This window comes from Vipera ursinii (assembly GCF_947247035.1).
Source record: "Vipera ursinii genome assembly, chromosome: 1".
In the NCBI taxonomy this organism is placed as follows: Eukaryota; Metazoa; Chordata; class Lepidosauria; order Squamata; family Viperidae; genus Vipera; species Vipera ursinii.
Window position 1 is genome coordinate 263,861,281 of NC_139512.1, and position 24,591 is coordinate 263,885,871.

The following is a 24,591-nucleotide window of genomic DNA, read 5'->3' on the forward strand; positions in this document are numbered from 1 at the left end:
TCACAGCCGCCTGGTTTCTAGGTCAGCACCTTAACCACTACACCAAAGTGGCTTTTCTCAAACTGGTTGAGGCTGGGACACTTGATATATGCACCAAGTCAGTCCTGCCATTGGCTAAATTAACTGTCATGTCAAATAGTGCATACTAGAGAGTGTTGAACAAGTGACAAAGGAAGTATATGCACTGCATTCCTGAAGCTAACTGGTTGTTCGTGCCACTGATTTTGGTTTAAGATTTTATGAGTTTGAGAAGAGAAGGAAATATACTTTGCAGTTTAATTAGGCAACAAAACATCCGTGTTATCACAGATGCAGCTGCTGCATAGAAAGCATTTTCAGCCTGGTCTTAAGGTAAGATCCCATGATTTGAGCATCCTGAGCCTGGCAAATTGTTTTAAGGCTCTCTGTGGTGACTAGACAAACTAGGGCTTGTCTGTGTATGTTGTTGTGAAAACTCAAAAGTTATTTTTCTGGGCAGCATCTTAAAGTAAAACTTGCCTGCTTTGAAAACAGACTTGCACTTTCCTGTTTATTGGCAGACTGTCCTTTTATCTTCCAAGTCTGCTTTTTTAAATCTTGTACTGAAGATTGTTTGTCAGTTTATAAAAGCAATTATTACTTGACTGCTATGCAAGTGCAAAGGAATGTCATTCTAGACAACAGCAGGATTTTTCGTAACGTTTGACCTCATTGGAAAGAAATGTAAGAAGCACACAGCACTTGTTCAAGATGGAAAGCAGGGAATTGTGCACAGAACTGAGGGAATAAATTATTTTTTTCTGAAGTTAGGGACCTGCAAACGATTTCTCAAGAATTTCTTTAGAAAAATAAATCTTTTAGAACAGATGGCGTAGCCAGAACAACTTTTACAATAAGTTGAGCAGTTGGACAACCAATACACTCAGAGGTAAAACAAAGACACGTTCTGGTGAGAGAGAAATTCTGTGAGGATGGACTCCAGCACAAGTCCAAAAACTCGGAAGACTAAACCTCTGATTCTGATGATAGTCCCAGATTGGATCCTGCAACATTATCTTGGGACACATATATTTGCCTTCATTTGTGAAAGCCACAAATGAGCATTGATATATATTCTCAGACCCAAACACTGATCTTCCACTTTCCCATTTAGCTTTTGATCTTGGTAATTAATACTGCCATTATCTGGAATACAAGAATCTAGGCGCAAAAAGGTGCAAGAAAACTATTTGTTTGCTGCAATCTAGTATTTGTTCAGAATTTTGCTTTATACTAGCTGTATAAGTAATAGAAGTGAATGAGAAACCAGCCTATTTTTTTAAGACTTCATCTAAATTTGCTTAGAGCACAATGAACAATTAGCCTTTAAGGAGTTGTACACAATGTGTAAAATGGCTAATCTAGTTTATCTTTAGAGCAACACCGTGATATAGTTTAGGCTGAAGAGGACCCCAGGACTCCCAATGATGATTGAAAGCCATAACCACCATTTTCCAGACCAGTTATTTACAATATTGACTCATGCTTCTATTTTTCATCTATAGAACACATACGATGTTGCTGCTGAAAATTAATAAATGATATATCAGTGCATCTGTAGTTCCTAGTTAAGGTGAGAAAAAGCTTGATTCCACTGAATTACTGAAGCAAAGCAGCTTTTGGCTCTGGTCTGTTTTTGAGACTCCTTGAGAATCCTTTATGTGTTGAGTCAACTGGGACATGCTACTACATGTTGAGAATCTGTCTTTTTCACTGATGACATTACTCTTGGCCACATTAATGTCTTATTAATAGCTGAGAAGAAATCTGAATCCGTTTAAGTTGTCCAGTTATGTTCTTGTCATGTGTGATTTCCAACTCTGAGCAAAACAGGAAGTTATTAGTAGCCCTTTCAAGGAGAGAGATGTATTTTCTGATGTATAGTGAACAGTGACCTCCAATTTTCTGCCTGACTAGAACTGCAAAAATCTCATCTATCATGAATCAGCCGACTACAATATATAATGAGTAGGAGGTATTTGGGTTGATGAATCACAAATTGCAGGCCTGCTATACAGTTAGAAATGGTGTTTATTCTCAATGCAAGCCAGAATTTTCAAACCATGGTTTGATAAATAATGTTCAATAGTCTGGTTCTTGAATAACTCTCATTGTCTTTTAGTAATTGGGACAGCATGTCATATTTTATGGCATGGTTGCAATGGGTAGTATTATAAAATGGGTGATTTTTCCCACCAGTTTTGAGATTTTGAAGAGGCATGTTTAAATACATGAAACCTATTTTAGTTTTTTGCTACAGTTTGTGTGTTTTGTTGTGTCAAAATGGCAACAGTGTTTAACAGAGGACTGCAGGTGCCACAAAAAGGGAGCGTAGATTGTCAGGTTTCTAAGACAAACCATGAAATACTACATCATTTCATGTTTTGTAGGAGCAAAATTAAAGGCTGGTCTGAGACAGGATTTCAGATATTTTTCTTGCATAATATAATTTCAGACTGCTGATATTGGAATGATTTAATTTAGAATGATTTATTCATGGATTTCAGGACAGATTTTAATGTTCTAGTTCACGTCTCTAGAATAAATGTGTATCATCATTGGTTGCTAGGTTAATTAAAATAAAAGATGATAACTAGACCATGAATAAAACCAGGAATCATAATCCAAAGCCCCCAATCATAATTTTATAATAAGTAGGTTAAGGGATTTATAAAAAAATGCATACATAATTTACTATTGTCGGGTTTCCTGGAGTTCTCAGAAGCTTGTATTTCCAGTGTTGCCTAGTGAACAAATGCCCATTTAGGTGGAAACAGCTCCATTTACTTTCTTTTGCCTTGTGGCAACAGATGTATGTAAACCCACCAAAGGAAGAAAGCCAAACCAGACTGCAGTAAGGTTTTTTTAGACCTTTCAGGGGAAACTCAAATGGCTAGTATCATCAACAGTATCTGTTAGCCATTTGATCAGATGCTCTGCCTTTGGTAGAATGCCCATGATACAACTTGTTGGATGGGGCCAAGGGAGGATGGGAAATTGTGCTTTCTAGAGGCTTACAGTCAGTCATGTGGTGGTAAATGTTCAAGAACCAGTTCTAGCTCCATTGCTGGCCAATAGCTGATAGCTGATCAGTGCACCCAATGTCATAGCTCAGTTCTATCTCAATTGTGCCGCGCAATTCCCCAAAATTTAGCAGTCTGCTCTTATGAGCTGGCTCCAGCACATCACTAGTTACAGCCAAGTACTATTAAGAGTTCCTGTTTCTCTACCCAGTCATAATACAAAGAATCTGTTGCTTGAAAACAAAATATTTTATAATGAGGTTAAACTTATTAAAATAACAGGGTTTGTTGTGTCTTTTATACTATCAGCAAAACATAATTACTCAGAAATTGCTTTTTTTCTGCTTTCTTCCAGAAGAACTAATTCCGTGAACCCACAACAATTAAAAATTAAACATTTAAAGGCAGCTCTGATAATTGTGCAGCAAACCAAATGCTTAATAATAACAATAATTTAGGAAACTGCAGAATTTGTATAAATTTGGCTATTTTTTATATCATTTCTACACTCTAGTCATTTTTGATAACCTCACTGTGACCAGGATAGTTTGGAAAGAGTTCTATTCATGTTCATTTGCACATGAGTAGATCTTTCTCTTGACTTCTTGGACCTGGAGAAATCCTTGCATAAGAATCAGGAATTTCCAGAAACTGGTAGATAGAGCTCATTAACTTTTCATGCATCAAATTGGCAATTCTGCATCACAATTCTAATGCAAAAAGACTTCTTAATGAATTTTGTGGGATGTACTGAAATATTTGCCAGAATTACAATTATTATATAATTTAGGAAGTATTTTGCAGCTTTATATCAGATTGGGGCTATATAGGCCAGACTTCTGTATTTCAAGAAGTAACTCAGATATTACTAAGTGTGAAAAAGAAATTTTAATAATGTTTTAAAATATATACAATAAAGGGATTAAGGTTGTATTATGCAATGCTTTCAAAATTGTAGAGTTGGAACTTGATTATTAAATGCTATAAAAGTGGGATATAATGGGAATAAAATGTTTTTGAGAAAATATGGTGTGTTTAATAAATGGTTTAATGTTGTCTAGGAAGTAAGACATAGATGTATGAAGCTTCACTGTTTTTTCAAAATGTATTTATAGAAATTGTGATATTAGAGACACATTGGTTGGGGATCTGAATGTATGAATGGTTATTTGTATATGATGTTTTGTTGTTTCCTGAGAATTTGAATCATTTGCAGATAATGTTATGTAAGCAGAATGATGCCTTGAGTATGGATCTGAAGAATAAGTTATCAAAGACCAGGTTCATTGTATTTAACATGGAAAATAGAGTTGAATTGCAAATTATGTATGTAGGAAAAAACAAGAGCAGGAAGATCAACTAAAGTATTTTGGTTTCATTTTCATTAAAGATGAAAAATGACTGGAGAAATTCCAAGATAAGCAAATGTCAGTAGCAAAGTGATTTGTGGCATGAAGTCTGTTGCAAGCAAACAATATATGTAGAAAGAATGAAAATGGTAGTGTATAAGGCCACGCTCGTGCTTTCTTTTTTATATGGAAAAGATAACTTGGCGTGTCCAAGGAAATGTAAAAATAAGTTGAATGTACAGTGAATAAGTTACTTAAAATTATGTATAATGTACTAAACAAAGAAGCAGTAGTATCAAGCATAATTTGATACTGAATTAATGTGTATTGAATAACAGAGTGGATGATTAGTACAAAAGAAATATATTTATGTAATAAGTCAGTTTATTCATTGGACTGTTTTTTATTCTTGGATATATTCTAGTATAATTTAAATTATATTATTTTTAAGGCATTTGGTATAACTAAAATATTAGGGGAAAATACAGAGGATGAAATCACTGGCTGTATTCATGTTTAATTCAGTGGTATTAGGATTTATGTCCAACATTCATTTGCCCTGAAATTTTAGGGGCCAGATGTAATGAAATTCAGTGAGCATAGCTCCAAGTAACTGAGAAACACAAGATGGAAATGTTATTACTTTTTAAATTCTGTAATTTCTAAGTTTCAAGATTTAAATTGCCAAGACACATGGTCTTCTAATCAGAAACTAGTGATTCAGAGTCTATTTGAATAATGCAAGGAATAGAAAGTTTGTTCATCAGCCAGAATGTTCTGCAAGAATATTTCATGGTGTGTGACAGATAATTCTTTGTGTGAATATTGGTTAGCTAAAAAAACAACAACCCAAAGATTATCATAATTTAGTGATTCCCAGAGAAGTCACATTCTGTCTGAAGTTGGTTAGGATTACCAGTAGAATGACATCTTTATTTTTTCCCCTTCAGTCTTTCAGCTATTCCTGACCTTACGATGCATTGACAGATATATTTTTCCTTTCGAATTGAACAATTTCCTTTCAAACTGTAAAGCATTGCAATTTTACCAGACTTTCTCAACTACTCTGATGAGATTTAGGTTAATTAAAAGAACCAAATTTCCTTGCTTGTTTTATATCATCGGTCTTTAAAAGTTTCAATATATGCAAATTTAATGTAATTTTTATATTCATGTGTGTCAACTCAAATGAATTAGAGAAAATGAGTTCTTTTATAATATCAAACCTTACTGTACCAATTGTGGGAGTTGATCCATTATTCAAATAAGGAAATTCATTAGTTATTCATGAACTGTAGAATCCAAATTTTAACCTCCATTTAATCATAGCTATTATTGTCATAGAAAGGTATTTTTTCTATTAATAATTGCTTTATTGAAAAAGAAGGATACCTTTTTGTTTCAGGCAGCAATGTCATTCAACATGGTTGCTTGTGTCTCAGAAACATAGATTCTATAGTTTCATACTACAGACGTATTAGCCTGACCTCAATACCAGGGAAGATTCTGGAAAAAATAAACAACGAATCAGCGAGCACCTAGAGGCAAACAAAGTCATTACCAAAAGCCAACATGGGTTTGTCAAAAACAGATCATCCCAGACAAATCTTACTGCAGTCTTTGACCAGGTGACAAAATTAGTGGACCAGAGGAATGCTGTGGATATAATTTACCTGGACTTCAGTAAGGCATTTGATAAAATAGACCATAACCTACTACTTGATAAGATAGAGTAATGTGGGTTAGACAGCATCACCACCAGATGGAGTTGTAGCTGGCTGATTGGCCATACTCAGCATGTGGTCCTCAATGAAACCACATTTACATGGAAGGGTGTAGTGGGGTGCCCCAGGGCTTTGTTCTGGGCCCAGTGCTCTTCAACATCTTCATCAGTGATTTGGATGAGGGGATAGATGAGGAACTCATCAAGTTTGCAGACGAAAAGTGTATGAGCTTCATTAAAATAGTCCCAGATGTGGTCTCATTTACAGAATGTAGAATAACAGATTTGGAAGGGACCTTGGAGGTCTTCTAACTCAACTCCCTGCACAAGCAGGAGACCCTATAGCACGGGTAGGCAACCTCGGCTCTTTTATGACTCATGGACTTCAACTCCCAGAATTCCTGAGTCAGCTATGCCTAGTACTACAGTGGGAAAAATAACTTCTTGTGGAAAGAAGGAACTTGTTAGGCTTTATAATATCAGCCCATTTCTCTGTAAATTTGTACATATGAAGATGCAAACTGTTAAAACAGGAGGAGAAAGAAATGATAATTCAGTATATGACGAGAAAGAAAGAACAATTCAAAAGTATATTGAATTTTCCCATGTAGAATTTCAAGGCACCATCTCATTGAGATAAAGGGGGGGAAAATAGGACACTTCAGTAAACTTAAGTCCCCCCCAATCATTCATTTAAAAGATGTTCTTCAAGCAAAAGTTTTAAGTTAGTCTTCCCATGCTGGTTTTGGAACTTAAGTTGCTATCCTGCATAGGTTTTAATCATTTTGGCTGGGAATTATTGTAACTGATGTTCAAAACATCTGGAGGCAACATGCTTGAGAATACTTTCATACGATTCATCTGCCTCCACCATGCAGAAACTTGGCAAAAGAAAAATAAATGGAAAAAAATGAGGATAAGGCGATGAATTAAAATGGGAGTGATCTCAGATTTTTTTTTTTAAAAAAACTCAGCAGGCAGCATTTAAAGATGGGAAGAAAGTGATGCATTACAGTATTACGATGATAACCATTGCCTTCATTATTCCAGGCATGAAAGCATGAGGTGCATACATCCAGACTTTCTTCAGGGAAATAATTGGGGTCTCTTCTCTTTTCACTCTATCTTGTTCAAATTGTGCAGTTTTCTAAGTGGAGCATATCTCTCTTTCCTGGCAGAGAGTTCACAATGGTTATATTATCTTAAAATGCCTAAAGGAGAATTGGTGCAGTTTTTGTGAAGCAGGAGCAGTATCTCTTCCAAAAGTTTTAACATATTCCAGAAGCATTTTAGAAATGGTTTTCAAGTTGTGTTCTTACAGTGTGATTTGGCTTGTTAAATTATTTATGTAGTGTATGTATGTATGTATGTATGTATGTATGTATGTATGTATGTATGTATACGTATTGTATCTGTATTGTAAATAGGGCCCAGGAATATCTGGGAAATACAGAAAGAATTAGTCATAATGGTTAAAATTTCTTTCTTCAAGCACAGAAGGGTGATCGTATACTCCTCGCTTGCGAGAAGACTGGCCAAAAGTGCATCTGCTCATGTTTGGGCATATACCTGGTTATTGTGAATTGATATATGTATTTCCCCTTTAGTGCAATAGCTGATGGGTTACTCAATAGCTCAGGATTGAATTGTGAAGTTCTTGCTGCTCTCTGAGCTTGGATGTTTGTTTTCAGACATTCCATTACTCAATCAGGCAACATCATCAGTGTGAATAAGAATGTGTTGTAGTCTTTCTGTTTCCTTCCTAGGTTTTTTTTTTAATTGTCTCTTTTGAATGGTGTGCAGTTACTTTTTATCTCAATCCCTCCAGCAGCCTACATACAGATAAGAAAGGACAAACACCAGAGAAACCATCAGGCAGGAGGCATTATTCAAGGAGCAAATCGCACCCCATCAAAACTGGCAGCGCTTGCTGCTGCATAGACACAGGGAGAAAACCCCATGCTCACTCACACTGATGATTTCTGCATATAGAAATAATTTATATTCAGCATCAAATGCCAGCATACCATTAATACCGTGAAACTGTCTTAATGAAGTCAATTTTGATCAGCAATTTGGCCATTAAGTGAAGTGTTTGCTAAGTGAAACTGAGTGTGCTTATGATCTTTTTTTCAGCTTTCCTTTGCTTTAAAGTTTCTTTTTCATCACCATCCTAACTGGTGGACACAAAATGAGACAGTTGCTAAACAAGGATGATCTTGAATACACTGTAAAAGACCCTATACCAAGGGTAGGCAACCTTGGCTCTTTTATGTCTTGTGGACTTCAACTCCCAGAATTCCTGAGCCAGCCTGGCTCAGGAATTCTGGGAGTTGAAGTCCACAAGTCATAAAAGAGCCAAGGTTGCCTACCCCTGCCCTATACCATTCTTGCCATGTAGAATATTCAGAGAGAAGAAGCAAATATGAAAGAAAATATATATTTTAAGAAGAATACAATGGATTCCAAAACAGAATGGCTTAGCTTTCTGTATCAACTTGCATCAAGTAAACAGAAGCTAGAAACAGGATAAATGGAAAATAGATATAAGATGCAGAGACTGCTTGGAACAAAGTGAAAAGAATTAAATTGTAAGGTGCCCCAGAAGCTTATGGAGTTACAGCAACAGGAAGTATGAAGAAGGACATTTGGTGGAATGTTTAGTTGAAAAGGGTTGTAGATGAAAAGAAAGATGTATAAAGGAACAATTGCTCCAAAAAATGATGATAATTGAAAGACATGATATAATATGTTTAAAAGAAAAGGACATTTGCAAAGAATGTATCTGTCAGGCTATTTTTGCCTGCTCATTAAAGAGAAGATTCCCACAGTGTTGACTTTTACAAGATTTGCTGAAAGGGTTAAACTTATAGACATTTTAGCATCAATATTACTTTTATGCCTATAGTCCAGCTTACCATTCAGATTGTTAGGGTGAAAACTGAGTTTCTTCATCTTTTTTGTGTATATGTAATTTTTATTAAAACTTTTAAACAAGGTAAAAGCTAACGCAAACTAATAGTAAGGAAGAAAAAAGGAAAATAAAGTACTCAAAAGGAAAATAAGAAAGGATAATAAAAAAATAAAAAAGGAAAATAGAAAAGGAAGAAAAAAGATACAAAGAAGTAGCTTTGGATAGTCTTCACAGCAGTTATAAGTACAAATATATTTTGACCTCTCTAAAGTTACATCATATTACTCTTCTTTCTATAATCTATTCTGTCTAATCATCAAAACCATAAATCACAGGTTTCTTTTTGTTGTTTTTGTACAAAAAGTGCATAAGAGTCATGTATCTTTTCCTCAGGTAACTAAAAAATTAGCCTGTGGGTCATGTTTTCCAAATTATTTCTTTAATCTTCCTTAGGCTTTCAATAAACCAGGCAGTGCTCAAGCAGAGCAAGAAATGACTACATTAAAAAGGAGAGAAAACGTAGAGTGACTTTGACAGAACCTTAAAGATGCTTTAATAAAGGAAACAGGGAAATAATCCTGGAGACGAATTATGTACATCTTCACATAATAGCCATCCACTTCACATTTCTGCCAATGATGGACAAGTGTTGGGATTGCAGCAGGTGGCTGAGTGCACTGGGGCTGTTGCTGCCTTAGTTCTTTGTAACTCCTTCAAGTCCTTCTGGAATTTGGCATTTGAAAGCCCCAATCATCATCAGCCCACTGTGCTGTATCTTTCATTCCAATTCTGTTCCAAATTTTCTCCTGTCTTTCTTGTCCTGACAAAATAGTTATGGTCTTCTACAATCTTTGGTCTGGAGCAGGCATATCAAACTCATAATGTCATGTGACATCATGCAACGTATTGGGACTTTTTCCCCATTGCTGGCAATGGAGTGGGCGTGGTTTCGGTGTGACGCATCCGGCCCCCGGGCCGGCAGTTTGACATTTAAATGTAAGGAAAAAAATGTATGAAGAAAAATGTTGTATATTGCATTTAATTTGGTTCGTTGAGAGGAGGTGTTTTTTTTTTACTTTCTTCAGATTTATTTATTAAATGTATACACCACCATCTCACCTGAGTGATTGTGGGCAGTTTATAGCAGCAGAATCCTTCTTTAGGGTAATGTAGAAAAATCAAGGAGTCTATACATGGCTTACATCTTAGAGAGTGAATTTCTTATACCGGCTGGGCAGTTGGACTACTAGATAATCTTTAAGCTTCCTTTTAATTTTGTGAAAGAGAAAATTCTAGGAGCCATTCTTTTTGTGTTTTCTCAAAGCTTTTGCCTCTTTAAATGTGGTCTGGCCATTTCCTTAGACTTGGCAGGGATTCTGGAAAAATACAAGAACTGTAATTTATTTTTCCAAAATGACTAAAAGTTCCATTTGTGTTTCTGTTTACTGTAGACCAGAATGTGCCACAGGCAGAGTGAGAATTTATTTCAGAAAGAACCTGCAAAACATACAAGGACAGATGTCAGTCCTTTAGACTTGCCGTCCTTTGTTTTATGATTCAGTTAATGGCGTTGTTGCTTTTCAGTATGTAGCGATGAGATTTCATTTAAATTAGACTTGGTCAGATTTCATAATCTGCTCACCAGATGAAGAAACTTATTCTCTGCACATCAGTTAATTCAACAAAGAACAATATCCAGGCTTCAGTAAACCAAAGAAAACATGCCCAAGCCGTTTCCAGGCTATTTTCTCTTAAGACAGGTGCAGCAAAGGGAACAGCTATTAGTGCTCACTCTAATTACTTTCTTTGTGACAGCCTTAGGACAAGGAAAATGTAACTAGAAGGATACAATCACTCCTCCCAAAGAGGAAAAAAAAAACTTGCGTTCTTTGGTTATTATTGCCTTAATTTATTGTTCCAGAAGGGAAGGAAAAGATATCAGATAAATAGACAGCAATAATCAGAAGGGGCTGGTACTAGCATCATAGTTCATAGTTCAATAACTGCTGAAAGTCAAACAACACTGAACTGACAATTTTTAAATTACGATGTTAATGTTCATAATAAAAAGGGTTAATTTTACACAGGGCTTTTTTTCTCATAAAACGCTCAGAATGGAGTTCCGGCACCTTTTTTGGATGGAACCTTGTAGGGTAGGCAAGGCGGGTTGTATGACATGTGTGAGTTCCGGCACCTTTTTCTTTTACAAAAAAAGCACTGATTTTACAGCTGGGCAATTAGTGTCAAATCAGGATACCCTAAGGGCATTTTCTACTTACCTGTGGTAACCAGGCAACCCCCTTAATGACAAGCCTGCATTGAGGGCAAACAGGAACACTTTCACAAGACTTTCAGAAGCTTCTGGCTGGCAGTTTTAAGAATGAAATGATGGGCCTGACAGACCTCGGTTTGCTCCTGCTACAGACCTGGCTAGCCCCTGCTATGATTCAAAGATATTTCAACAGCTAGAACTGTTTCCACACCTATGCGTCACATTTACTGGAAGCCAGATGTCACCTTTCAATCTTTTTTCCCCCATTATTATACTTTTCTTTTACTTTTCCTCCCATGTAATACCGGTATATAAAAAAGTGATTTTCACTTGGCCAGTTCAGCTCTGGAAACTTGGTTCTGTTTCTGCCCATTCTGCCCCCAGATTAAAGAAGCAGAAATTCAAAGTAGTAATGTAAAGATGAGTAGCTGCTATGAGTTAGCAACCTTCTGCCATGTTAAATCAGCCTGCCTCTATGTTATATACCTTCTGTACCATCTCTGCTATCACAGCTGCCCAGTTGTTGGTGATTTTTGAAACCACAGTTCATTAATGTGAGCAGCCAAATGCATACGGCTCTACAGATTTAATGGGAAAGACCACCTAATTGTTTATTTCTATCTTGTGCACACCTTGATTCTTTTATTATTTTGGCTACCCAATAATCTCTACATGGAATATGTTAAAGATAAGTGAGGAAAAATCCCGTTTGCTGAAATTTAGAAGACAAGAATTACTGCTTCTTTACAGTTTGTTTACTTAGCATTTATTTTTAGGGATGTATTCAGTGCAGAACAGAAAGGCCAGTGAAAAGATTAATGATTAGATTTTGTTGCTGTGCATCTTCCTCTGAGCAGAAATTGCCTGTCTATGTCCAGAACCCTGCCTACAGCAAAATAGACATTGTCTTGTTTAATGAAAGATTGTGCAAGACTTGACATTCTAGAGAAGCAGAGACAAAAGGCAAAAATTCATGAATATGGAGAAAATTATTCATTAGGGGCCACAATGAAGAGAGAGCTTGATGGGGCTAAAAAATAACATTAATGCTGTGGGTGATAGAGATAAGTAAGAAAAATATTATACTACTATACTTGTAAATATACAAGTAAATCGAATGGAGTGAGGACAGGATACTTAAAGAAATGTAAGACAAAAATTGAAATCTTTAAAAAAAAGACTGGGAAATGCATATGAATTAAATAGAAAAGTAATAGAAAGTGTGAAAGAAGCATCTTCAACTGGCTTAGTCATATAGAGGGAATGAATGAGGAGTGAGTTGCAAAACAAGTTTACCCCCTCCTCATTTAATAACCACAATCCATTTCAAAATGGTTGTTAAATGAAATGATTATTAAGCAAACACATGAGAGAGAGAGAGAGGGGGGGAGATTGCTGGTTGTTGCCATTGTTAAGTGCAGAAATTTGGATGTTAAGTGCTTGTAAAAGATTTATAAAAAAAATTGCCACTGCAGTTGTGAATAGTTGCTAAACAAGTTTGCTGCTAAATGGGAAGTGGCAGTATATAAAGGCAGAATGAATCAGCCATGAGGAAGAGGAAGAGCAAAACAGTTGCAGTTCAATGAGTTGATGAGATTCTCAAAAGAGATAAGTGAGAAGTTTAAAAAGGACAAATGACAATTCATGAAGTAGTCCGGATATGGTGGAAATAAGGATGCCTTGCAAAAACAGAGAAGTGTGGAGAGGCATAATAAATTGTGTTGTTGTAAAGTAGATTTATCTTTCTCTTTCTTTCCTTATCTCACGTATTTAATTTCCCTGGCCTATTCTCTGTGCTTTGCATATCATTGCTTACTCCAAAAGGGACTAAACATGATTGGTCCTTGGCACAATCTGGTATTAGCATCTCTGTAAACAAGATGAAAATTGTTATTTGACAACTGTTGCAGAAAAGCAGTGCAGCTGGACATATTAATTTTTATCTGTTATTAAAATCTTTATTGTAGCAAGAGTTTCATAAGAAAATATTAAGCTCCATATTTGGTGTGCTATTCTTCTCCCCACCAGAGCAGATGTTCAGACAGAAGATATGGCCCTTAGCAAGGCAGTGGATTTCATGCCAAACTATTTGCAGATGTGATTATTTTAAATTCATCCTTGCATGCTGTTACTTTGATAAAGAGATGAATAATATTCAGAAGGCTGATTGGGGGACATGCTATGCTGCCATGTTATAGTAGAGTTTCATCGTCCCTTCCTACCCTGCTGACAACGTTTCTTGAAAATGTAGAGATCATCAAAATTAATAAGACAAATTGATCTGATTTATACATATCAAACATTAACCTTTGCCTAGTGGAAAATGCATCAGTTGGCTGACAGTTTTAATGCATTAAATGTTCCATAATAGTCCAGCAAGGTCCTGTGGTTACAAGACTTATGAAAAGATCTGCCATATTGTTTCAGCTGTTGTTTTTGTAAAGGATGCAGCTCTGTCCTGTTATAGTTATATAGTTATATAGTTATAGTTACTAGTTTTAAGCTCCCAAAATCCAGACTACCACTAGATTACAGTGAAGAGACAGAAAAAAACTACATTTCTGTTACTGTCTGGCCATGGTCTAGATTCTTTTCATTAAATAGTAAAATAAGGCTTCATTTGACACTTACTTATTTAATTTTATTTGCAGCCTTTCTTGCAGTTTGAGGCAACTCTTCTTTGTACATTAGATATACTTGCCTGAGCAGGGGGTTGGACTAGATGACCTCCAAGGTCCCTTCCAACTACTACTACTACTACTACTTCTTCTTCTTCTTCTTCTTCTTCTTCTTCTTCTTATTATTATTATTATTATTATTATTATTATTATTATTATTATTATTTTATTTTTATTTTTATTTTTATTTTTATTTTTATTACAGAACTTGTGGGTGGCAGGTTGTAGATGTATATAATAGTTCTGCTTTTATCATGTGCCAGAAAAAAACCAAAAATAACATAGTATGTATCTATAAAAAAGAACTACCTAGACCACACATGCCAATTAATTTATCTATTCAGAGCATGAAGTTGGAAAAGGCTGTTTCAAAAGCTTCTTAAAATGGGTACTGTCTCAGACTGGTGGCATGGAAATAACTGCCCAGTGATAATCCAACAACATATTTCAAGGCCTCATCAAAGCAGTCACAGAGCAAAATCCTTTTCAAAATACTTGCTTCTGCTCAGGCTACCTTGACCTTACATAAAACAGCACAAGTTTACATTTTCAGATTGTTCTTATTGCAAACTTCTGAAATGATAACACTGAAATGAAGTTGCTAATTTTACAATGGGTTACATTTTAAAGTCCCCCACATTCAGATATTGCTACAGAAGCACGCAGTGTATGCACCTGTAGAAGTGGCGGGGAAAGACAGTGAGGGAATGAGTTTTTTTTATTATGAAATGTTTTTCAATTTCAACAAAATCTTTCAGAAGTGTGGACTTCCTCTCCCAGAACTCCACAGCTAGCATTCTCCCAGAATTCTGGGAGTTCAAGTCCACATGTCTTACGAGTTGCCAAAGCCAAAAAACATTAATGTCTCAACTGGCTTGGATTAAATCAAGTCTGGACCTTTAAAGTAGTAATACAACAGAAAGTTGTATTTTATCTCTGCATTTTTTGCTACAGTTTTCCACTTTTTTACTTCCAGTATACTGATTTTCCTTTGGAAAATACTACCAGGCTGAAGCTTCTAGGACAGTAGGTTTTATGAGGATGCTTTAAGTAAAAAATAAAATAAATGGATATAACATAATGCATAGATGGAGAGTGCAGGGTTTATGTATAATCCTTTCAGTATCCAGTTCAATATGCTTTACCCTGGAACTCTTGATGGATAAAAAAGATTTAAGAGCTGAAAGGATCTATTTTTCTGCCTTTTGAGAAGAGTTTCACTTATTTGCAGGAAGGGTAGATTAAAGAGATGTGAAAGTACATGCCTGCTTCAGTGCTTCTCACTTAGAACTCTTCAAGAGCAAAAAGCAATAGAGGAATCTATTCAAAGTAACCAGCAGGAAAGCTTTTCTCCTGCTTGGTTACATTTCCAAAAACAGGATTTTCCTATTCAGAAAGCCCAGGCAATATAGTTTAACATCTATGGTATCAGCAATAGCTTGCCTGTTGTGATTCAGGGTCAGCCTGTGGGTTCGGCAGTTGGGTCGGACGACTCAGAGGAGGAGGAGGGGGGTGTTGAAGACCTTGCTGAGGGGGTTGAAGATCTTGCTGATGAGAGCCCTCAGCCAGGCCCCTCCCACTTGGTCACCATGGAGACCCAGCTGTGTGAGCCTGACAGCATGGATGAAGATGACCCACAGCTGGCCCTGTTCAAGGACGCCCGACGCAGGAGGCAGTCAATTAGGAGTAAACAGAGGAAGGCAATGGGGCTTCTCGGAAGGAGGCAGAGAGAAGCCACGCCCTGAACTCTATATAAGGGGAATGTGTGGGGAGGGCTGGTTTGCTGAAGGCAACCGCTTGGATAGTTCGTGTTTCTTAAAGCTCCTGTTTCTTGGTTCGTGTCTTGTTTGTTTTTGTAGCTATAAATTTGGCAGGCGTAATTCCAGCCTCTTGCCGTTTGTAAAGGGGTTGTCCCTGCCTTTTCTGCAGGGCCGGTAGCAGGCTGGTACAGAACGATGCCTAATTTTTTTCTTATGAGCACTGCTTGCCAATATCAGTTCGCAACTTTGAAGTCAGTCAAAATCACAACTGTAAACATAACTTATGTTATTGAAAATTTTGCCTCAGAAAATTGCTCTGAAAATGGAAAAGAATCAGACCACCATATTGCTCTTTGCAGAAATATAGATTTTTTTTCCGGCGGGGTGGGGAGGGTTTGTTTGTTTGCATATTCATTTTGCACATTTGAAAATGAATCTGTGACTTGATGGTGTGCAAGGTATTTCACAATATTGTTTCAATGTCTCTTCCCTGAAGAGAAATAAATTTGGCTTCAGGCTTTTCCTAGTGGTTTGTGAAAACCCGCAGAAATAAGAAGTGTACAGCAGGACTTACTTACAAGTAAAATGAATTGTGCAGTTCTGTCCTATGAATGTTTTACTTGAAGAATATCCAACTCACTTCAATTTGCATGCAAGCCTCAATTTTTAATATCACGCCTATCTCCATTTTAAACCGTGATTTCAAATCTGCTGATTTATTTCTGACTGCGTGCCCTGAAGCTTGTGGGAAAAAGAGGTCTGATTCTGTAAATTTCATACTCCTCTGTGAGGGGAAGTTTTAAGTGGTCAATTTAAAGGACAGATTAGATATATACAACTCGAAGCCCCAGGATTGCATAAAATAGTCAAAAGGTTTGAGTACTCTCCAAGATATTTTGGGGAACTGGTACTTTTTCAATATCAGCTTTTAATTCAGGGTTGTCAAACACAATTTCATTAAGGGCCACATCAGCATTGTGGTTGCCCTCAGGGGGCCGGGTGGGTATGGCCAGGGTGGGCGTGGCCTACTGGGTGGGCGTGGCCTACTGGGTGGGCATGGCTAGAGTGTGTATGGCCTACTGGGTGGACATGGCCAGCTCTACATTGCTCGCATCAAGGGTGCCTATGGGGGCCTGGGCAGGAGTGGGACAGATCTAAGGGTCTCTGGCAGAAGGAGGGTCTCTGGGCCAGGGCCAAGGCAGAGGGGGCCGTTCCCTCACTGTTTCCAGGATGGCTTTGCGGGCCACATGAAACCACTTTGCGGGCCACATCCAGCCCCCGGGCCTTGTGTTTGACATGTCTGTTTTAATTTGTTATATGTAAAAGGAAAGAGGATAAATTGTTTGGTCTTGCAGTTAAGACACCAGGCTAGAAAGTGAGCTGTAGTCTCACATGAAAGCCAGTTGAGGTGACCCTGGGTCAGTCACTCTTTCTCAGCCCAAGCCACCTCACAGGTTTGTTGTTGTAGGGAAAATAAGAAGAAGGTGTGTTGTATATGTTTGCTGCCTTGAGTAATTTGTAAAAATAATAAGGCAGGATACAAATAAATAAATTATACACACACACTTGAAAGTAATCAGGTTATTTCTTTTTTATGATACATAAATGTAAAAGAAATTACGTTACATTTATTTCTGGCCCCATCATCTACTAAAATAGGTCCTCAGCATGATTCAGAAGGACGTTAAAAGTCACCTGTAGCTCTACAAGGGCTTCTATGTAGCATGGGAAGAAGTGTTCTGTTCCTTGCCACAACTGTATCATCTCCATATAGTTTATATGGATAAGCATGCAGATGTAACCCCCATATCTGGTTTGGCATCAGATACAGCCCTCAAAGGTGAAATAATTTCCTGCTTATAGAATAAATGGAGGAATTCATTTAAAGCAAATTTCTTTCCTGGATTTTCCTTGATGCTGTAATCATTTGAGCCTTCTTGATCTGCTGAAAATGAAGCTGTCAAAAGTTTTCAAACTTAAGAGTAAAACCTTTCAATGACCACATGTAATATGTCTTGGAGGGCTCCAGGGCTACATGAGTAGCCGGGAACAGGATTGCTATTTTTTCCTAACTGTTTCTGGAGAGCTTTTTTTTAAAGTCTTAAGCCTATGTCAAAGCTTACACTACAGGTTTGGCATTCTTCACATCTCAAACAGCAAAGGAGATCCTTGGAAAATCCTTGGAGATCCTTGTAGTCCTTGACTTACAACAGTTAGTTTAGTGACTGTTCAAAGTTACAACGGCACTGAAAAAGTGACTTATGGCCATTTTTCACACTTATGATCATTGCAGCATCCCCATGGTCATGTGATTAAAATTCAGATGCTTGGCAACTGACTCATATCTATGATGGGCCCAGTGTCACAGGGTCATATGCTCCCCTTTTGCAACCTTCCAACAAGTAAAGTCAATGGGGAAGACAGATTCACTTCAACACTGTGTTACTCAGTGCTTTTTTTGTAAAAGAAAAAGGTGCCGGAACTCACACGTCATACAACTCACCTTGCCTACCCTACAAGGTTCCATCCAAAAAAGGTGCCGGAACTCCGTTCTGAGTGTTCTATGACAAAAAAAGCCCTGGTGTTACTAATTTAAGAATTGCAATGATTTGCTTAATAACTGTGTCATGAAAGGTCATAAAATGGGCCAAAATTCACTTAACAGCTGTCTCAGCAATAGAAATGTTGGGCTCAGTTGTGATTGTAAATTGAGGACTGTCTGTAATTGGGCAACCACAGTAATGTGCCTGATTCTCATAGCCATCTTCTAATTAAGTTGATTGGGAAAAAAAGTTTAGAGACAAAGAAAAAGAAGATCTTCACCCAGCATATCATGCAGAGTGTAGACTTTGCTGAAATAAACTGATAGGGATTAAGATAAACACAGAGGAAAAGACTATCATTTAGTAGTCTTGATGGCAATAGCTTATTATGTCTTTTAGCACTGCTTGCTTGGATGGAAATAGTAGTAGAAGTATGTATTTCTACTAGCATCCACTTGCCCCCCTATGTGGAAACAGAATGCTGGATTAAATAAACTCTTCATTTCATGATAGATAATGAACAATCAAATGCATAATTTGACTAATGTGCATTACTGTTTAAATTCATGGATTATTTACTTTATTTAAAAAGGACAAGTACTGCTATATTTTCAATCTTGAATATCCGCTCAAATCTCAGTTCACCCATACTCTGTAACCTTGAAGAATCAGCTTTCAGCATAAGACACGTGGTAAAATTAATCTAATAATAAAAACAAAAATAGAAATCATGGGTGACGTGTTCAATCCTTAGAAAATAGAATATAAATATGTAATTTATGTGTAATTATAGCACTCTTGCAGGTTTCACTTTACATTTCTACATTTTTCCATTCTACCTTTTTTGCCTTCCTGAACATGTTTTTCCTAATAGTTGGAAACATAGACATTTTTTTTCAAATTTGCAAGTGTGTCAGATTACAAATCTATAATTTTGCAGTCCTCACATTCAGAATGAAAGTAGCTATTATCCAAAACATCTGGAAGGTATCACATTGGGAAGGCTGAAATCTCTGTCTCTATCTAGCATACAGAATACATGCATTAGAATACTAATATTAGATATGTCTCCTCCATTCAAATTTTGGGTTTGTGATGACAGGTTTATTATACAGTAGATGATAGATGCATGGGATTAACAATTGAGGTTGAAGGAAGATACTCAAAGAAATGAAGCACTGAACAGTGAAAGTGATGGGTTTTAATTAGGCACACTAATCATTCAATGGGATTTAGTGAATAATAGTAGAATTACAAGAGGAATAGTTAAAAGATTGCTGAAGCAAAGACAAAGATTTTATTTGCCTCTACAAATGTGTTACTGTATTTATGCATTTTAAAAGTTTTTTTAAAAGATTAAAAAGTAACAAAACCCAATGACAAATAAAGAAAGAAAAGGGAAAGGGAGAAATAGAAAAGTGCAGAAAAGACAAGATAAAAAGAAATAGAAAAGCTTTCTGATTTCCTTTGTAGCAAATATACTGTAGTATGATTACAAAATTAGTCCTTACTTTGTGGTTACAAAAAAGCTTTCTTTTTTCTGTTGTTGTTATGGTTAGTTGCAAAGTCGTGCCCAACCCATCGCGACCCTATTGACAACGTTCCTCCAGGCCTTCATGTCCTCTACCATCTTCTGGAGTCCATTTAAGCTTACACCTACTGCTTCAGTGACTCCATCCAGCCACCTCATTCTCTGTCATCCCTTTCTTCTATTGCCCTCAACCTTTCCCAGCATTAGGCTCTTCTTCAGTGAGTCCTTCCTTCTCGTTAGGTGGCTGAAGTATTTGAGTTTCAACTTCAGGATCTGGCCTTCTAAAGAGCAGTCAGGGTTGATCTCTAGGACTGACCGGTTTGAACGCCTTGCAGTCCAAGGGACTCGCAGGAGTCTTCTCCAGCACCATAGTTCAAAGGCCTCAATTCTTTGGCGCTCAGCCTTTCTTATGGTCCAACTTTCACAGCCATACATTGCAACTGGGAAGACCATAGCCTTGACTATACGCACTTTTGTTGACAGGGTGATGTCTCTGCTTTTTAGTGTGCTGTCTAGATTTGCCATGGCTTTCCTCCCAAGGAGCAAGCGTCTTTTAATTTCTTGGCTACAGTCCCCATCTGCAGTGATCTTGGAGCCCAGGAAAATAAATTCTGTCACTACCTCCATTTCTTCCCCATCTATTTGCCAGGAATTGAGAGGGCCGGATGCCATGATCTTGGTTTTCTTAATGTTAAGTTTCAAGCTTTCTTCACCCGCAACAAGAGGCTCTTTAGTTCCTCTTCACTTTCTCCCATTAGAATGATATCATCTGCATATCTTAAGTTGTTGATATTTCTCCTGGCAATCTTAATTCCAACTTTTGATTCATCTAGCCCTGCCTTTCTCATGATGTGCTCTGCATATAAGTTAAACTGGCTGGGTGACAGTATACAGCCTTGCTGGACTCCTTTCCCTATTTTGAACCAATCAGTGGTTCTGTGTCCAGTTCTCACTGTTGCTTCTTGACCCGCATATAGGTTTCTCGAGAGATAAATAAGATAGTCTGGTACTCCCATCTTTTTAAGGACTTGCCACAGTTTGTTGTGATCCACACAATCAAATGCTTTAGCATAGTCAATGAAGCAGAAGTAGATGTTTTTCTGGAACTCCCTAGCTTTCTCCATGATCCAGAGTATGTTGGCAATTTGATCTCTAGTTCCTCTGCCTCTTGGAAATCCTGCCTGTACTTCTGGTAGTTCTCGATCTACATACTGCTGGAGTCTAGCTTGTAGGATTTTAAGCATAACTTTACTAGCATGTGAAGCTAGAATTTTTTCTACAGTATTATTAATGTCTTCTAATCATGAAACCACAAATCAAAAGTTCATTTTTTCCTCTTTCATATAAAAGTCCTTAAGGTGTTTCCAGTCAGCAACAAATGAAGTTGTCTTTACTTTAATCAAAGAAGCCAATTTAGCCATCTCTGCAAGTCCCATCATCTTCACCAACCATTCCTCCTTTTTGGGCAGTATGGACCTTTCCACTTTTGAGCTATAATCATCTCACTGCAGTCATCATATATATAAAACAAAGTTCCATGACTTTTTTTCCAGCTGTTTATCCATTAGTCCCAATTGTACATCAGTCTTAGCAAATCTGTTATGCAGAAGGAGAAACAAAAGAAAAAAACTTGAGATGGGAAGAGTTAAATAGCAGTCAAATAGGGAGTTTATGGTTAGAAATATGTTTGACCTTTAATTTCGTTTACACTATTGTAATAATATTCACATCCATATTCCTAAAAAGCTTAGTATTATACCCTGCGCATATCTTTAGACACTGGCGTTCCTGCTTGGGAAGAGCAATTATAATTGCCTTTAAGCTAGTATATTGTGTTGTTATTCTCTTTGCCTCTTTGCTCCTCCTCAGCTGATTTGCTATGAATGCTGTACCTCTTGAAACTAAAAATGCTTTTTAGAATAAGAAAAAAAGCAATTATGCTCTTAAAAGGCAGGTGGGTCTTCAGGAACAGCTTCTGCTAATCTTATTTAAGGAAAATAAATGTAGTTTTCTGATTAATCTAACCAGTTTATGAAGGCATGATGGATGAAAAAGTGTCCTCAGCCTCAGTGTACTAATTCCTACCCCCACTTCCCTTCTTAATTCATTGTTGTGATTTTTATTGTGGTAAACGCATATCTACTAGATTGAGAAATCAGGATTGGGGAAAAAAAAGATTAATCTCAAAAGAAGTATGATTTAAAGAGCTTAGTAGGGCAATCCACAGGAGAGCTTGTGCTTCATACAAATGGTTGTCCTTTTGTTTTTTATCTGTGTCCCATTTACAGATAACTGCTGGATAGTGATGAGCGACTGTCTAGAGGCAACAAGATGCGATTGCCACCACAGATGGTACTGAAGAGAAGCGATGTTTGAAAGGACAGTCTTTTAATAGTTCCTGAGTGGGGGTAGGTACATCAAGAATGAGGGTGGCAAGAGTTAGAAAGTGGAAAAAGAACAGCAATGGCTTGTAAGATTTGAAAAGGGTAATATTTTACATGGCTCAGTTGAAAAAGAGAAGGTGTCACAGGTCAAGGTTACATGATTTGGTCTCCTTGAACAAATTTTCTGTCAGCCTTAGCAAGAGGCTATCAGTAGCAGTTGGCTGCTATCAGTAGCAGCCAGAGAAGAACTGCTTAGCAGAATGTTCAGCTCAAATTTGCTCATCTGATCTATCATCTCATCAGTCAGTTACAGATGCCCAAGGCTTTTAGTTATCTAATACTTTAGCTAGCAAAGAAGGATTATTCTTTCAGAGTAGGCATTCATATTAAGGCTCTTTATTATGACAATGTTTGTACTGAACACTCAAATAGTCACACATTTCTTGCTTTCCTAACCTGCTGTTAAGGTATTATAGCATATTTGTATTTTTTCCCCCTCTGTGAGTGCCTTCGAGTCAATGTTGACTTTAGGCAACTGCCTGGATTGGTCTCTTCAATTTTTTTGGCAAGATGTTCAAAAGTGGTTTGGCACTGCCTTCTTCTAGGATTGAAAGAGAGATTGGCCCAAGGTCACACAGGTCGTTTGTGCCCAAAGAGTGAATCTCAATAGCAATAGCACTTAGACTTATATACCACTTCACAGTGCATTACAGCCCTTCTCTAAGCAGTTCACAGAGTCAGCATATTGCACCCAACAATCTGGGTCCTCATTTTACTGACCTCAGAAGGATGGAAGGCTAATTCAACCTTGGTCTGAGTCAACTCATGGTCTCCCTGTTTCAATCTAAAATTAAAATAATCAAAAGAAAAGAAAATGGGGAGAAATAACTAATATTTATATACACGGGACATAGAACATATTAGAATAATTCTGGGCAATTGACTGTGCTGGCTGGGCACAAGGGAAATATAGAGCTGCATAGTCTAACATGCAGAGAAAATGCAAATGTATTTTCAATACAAATGTATTTTCCCACAGAGAAAATAGTTTTCTTAAGATTTGTTTATCCTGAGATTCATCTTTTTGAGTTAGATGCAAGAAAGAGAGAGGAGGAGAAGAAAGTTGTTTTTATTCAGGAACATCTTTCTGCTAATGAATTTTGGCAACCAAGCCATCACTTCCTTTTCATCTTATTCAGATATGAAAATTAATTCTATATTGGGCATAGATAAATTGGAGATGAAGTAATACAATCTCATTGGACTGGAAAGAGTGGGTGCCCTCATCCTGACCGTTAAGGTTGGCTCATAAAAGTTAAGTTCCCCCAGTATTATTAGCATGGATGTGCTTATTACTGTGTTTTTAATGTATTCCTTAGTTTTTAGCATAACATCATCTTCTGTGTACCAAACATAGATTCCTCTGGTACTTCTAAAGTAGTCAGATCACATAACTCAGGAAATTTTGACTTTTGATTTCACAAATGTGAATGGCGCAAAGAAGATAAAAAAGCACCAATAAATGAACTAAACCAAAGAATGAAGTCACTTTGAAAGTCACACCATGACAATCTGAGCGTTTGCCATAGTAAATGCATTAAAAATTAGTTAATTTCAAACACATAATTATTCTTTTTTTTCATACCATCATCAATATGTATGGCCGTTTACAAGGAAATAAAAGCAAAAAGCAAATTCCCAACACAAGGAACTTATGGATTAAATATAACCAGGAAATGAGCTAAGTAAGAGGATATCAGAGGAAAAGGATACTAAACAAAAATGATGTTCAGTTAGTGTTCTTTCATGTAACTGTCCTTGGTTTAAGACAAAAACATATGAAACAAGAATAAAGCTTTCCTCAAATTACTATCCTCCAGTTAAAAACAATAATTTCACCCTCTCTTTCTTGTCTTCTTTCTTTCCTTCCTTGTTATTACTACGTAATACAAAGAAGGGTATGTCAGGACATCATAGCATTCTTTCTTCTTTTTCCTGTTGTATTTCTTTGACTACACTGCCCAGTGCAGGCTCCTCATACCATCCTGGACAAATGGCTATCCAGTTTTTCCTTGAAAACATCAACGGATGGCGCACCTATGACTTTAGGAGGCAGGTTGTTCCATTGCTTAGCAGCTTTCAAAGACAGGAAATTCCTTCTTATTTCAAGTTTGAATCTCTCACTGTAGAGCAGACATGTCAAACACAAGGCCCGGGGGCCAGATCCGGCCCGCGAAGTGGTTTCATGCGGCCCACGAAGCCATCCTGGAAACAGTGAGGGAACGGCCCCCACGACCTTGGCCCTGGCCCAGAGACCCTCCTTCTGCCAGAGACCCTCAGATCTCTCCCACTCCTGCCCAGGCCCCCATAGGCACCCTTGATGCGAACGAGGTAGA

General features: G+C 37.2%; 1 protein-coding gene across 1 annotated transcript in view; it reads left to right on the top strand.

Moving 5' to 3' along the window:
- Positions 1-24,591, top strand: part of TMEM200A (transmembrane protein 200A) — a gene marked incomplete at its 3' end in the record, with an annotated part of 38,124 nt that overhangs the window by 8,785 nt on the left and 4,748 nt on the right. Inside the window, exon 2 of the mRNA XM_083353430.1 lies at positions 22,100-22,219. The remainder of the gene's footprint in view (positions 1-22,099; positions 22,220-24,591) is intronic.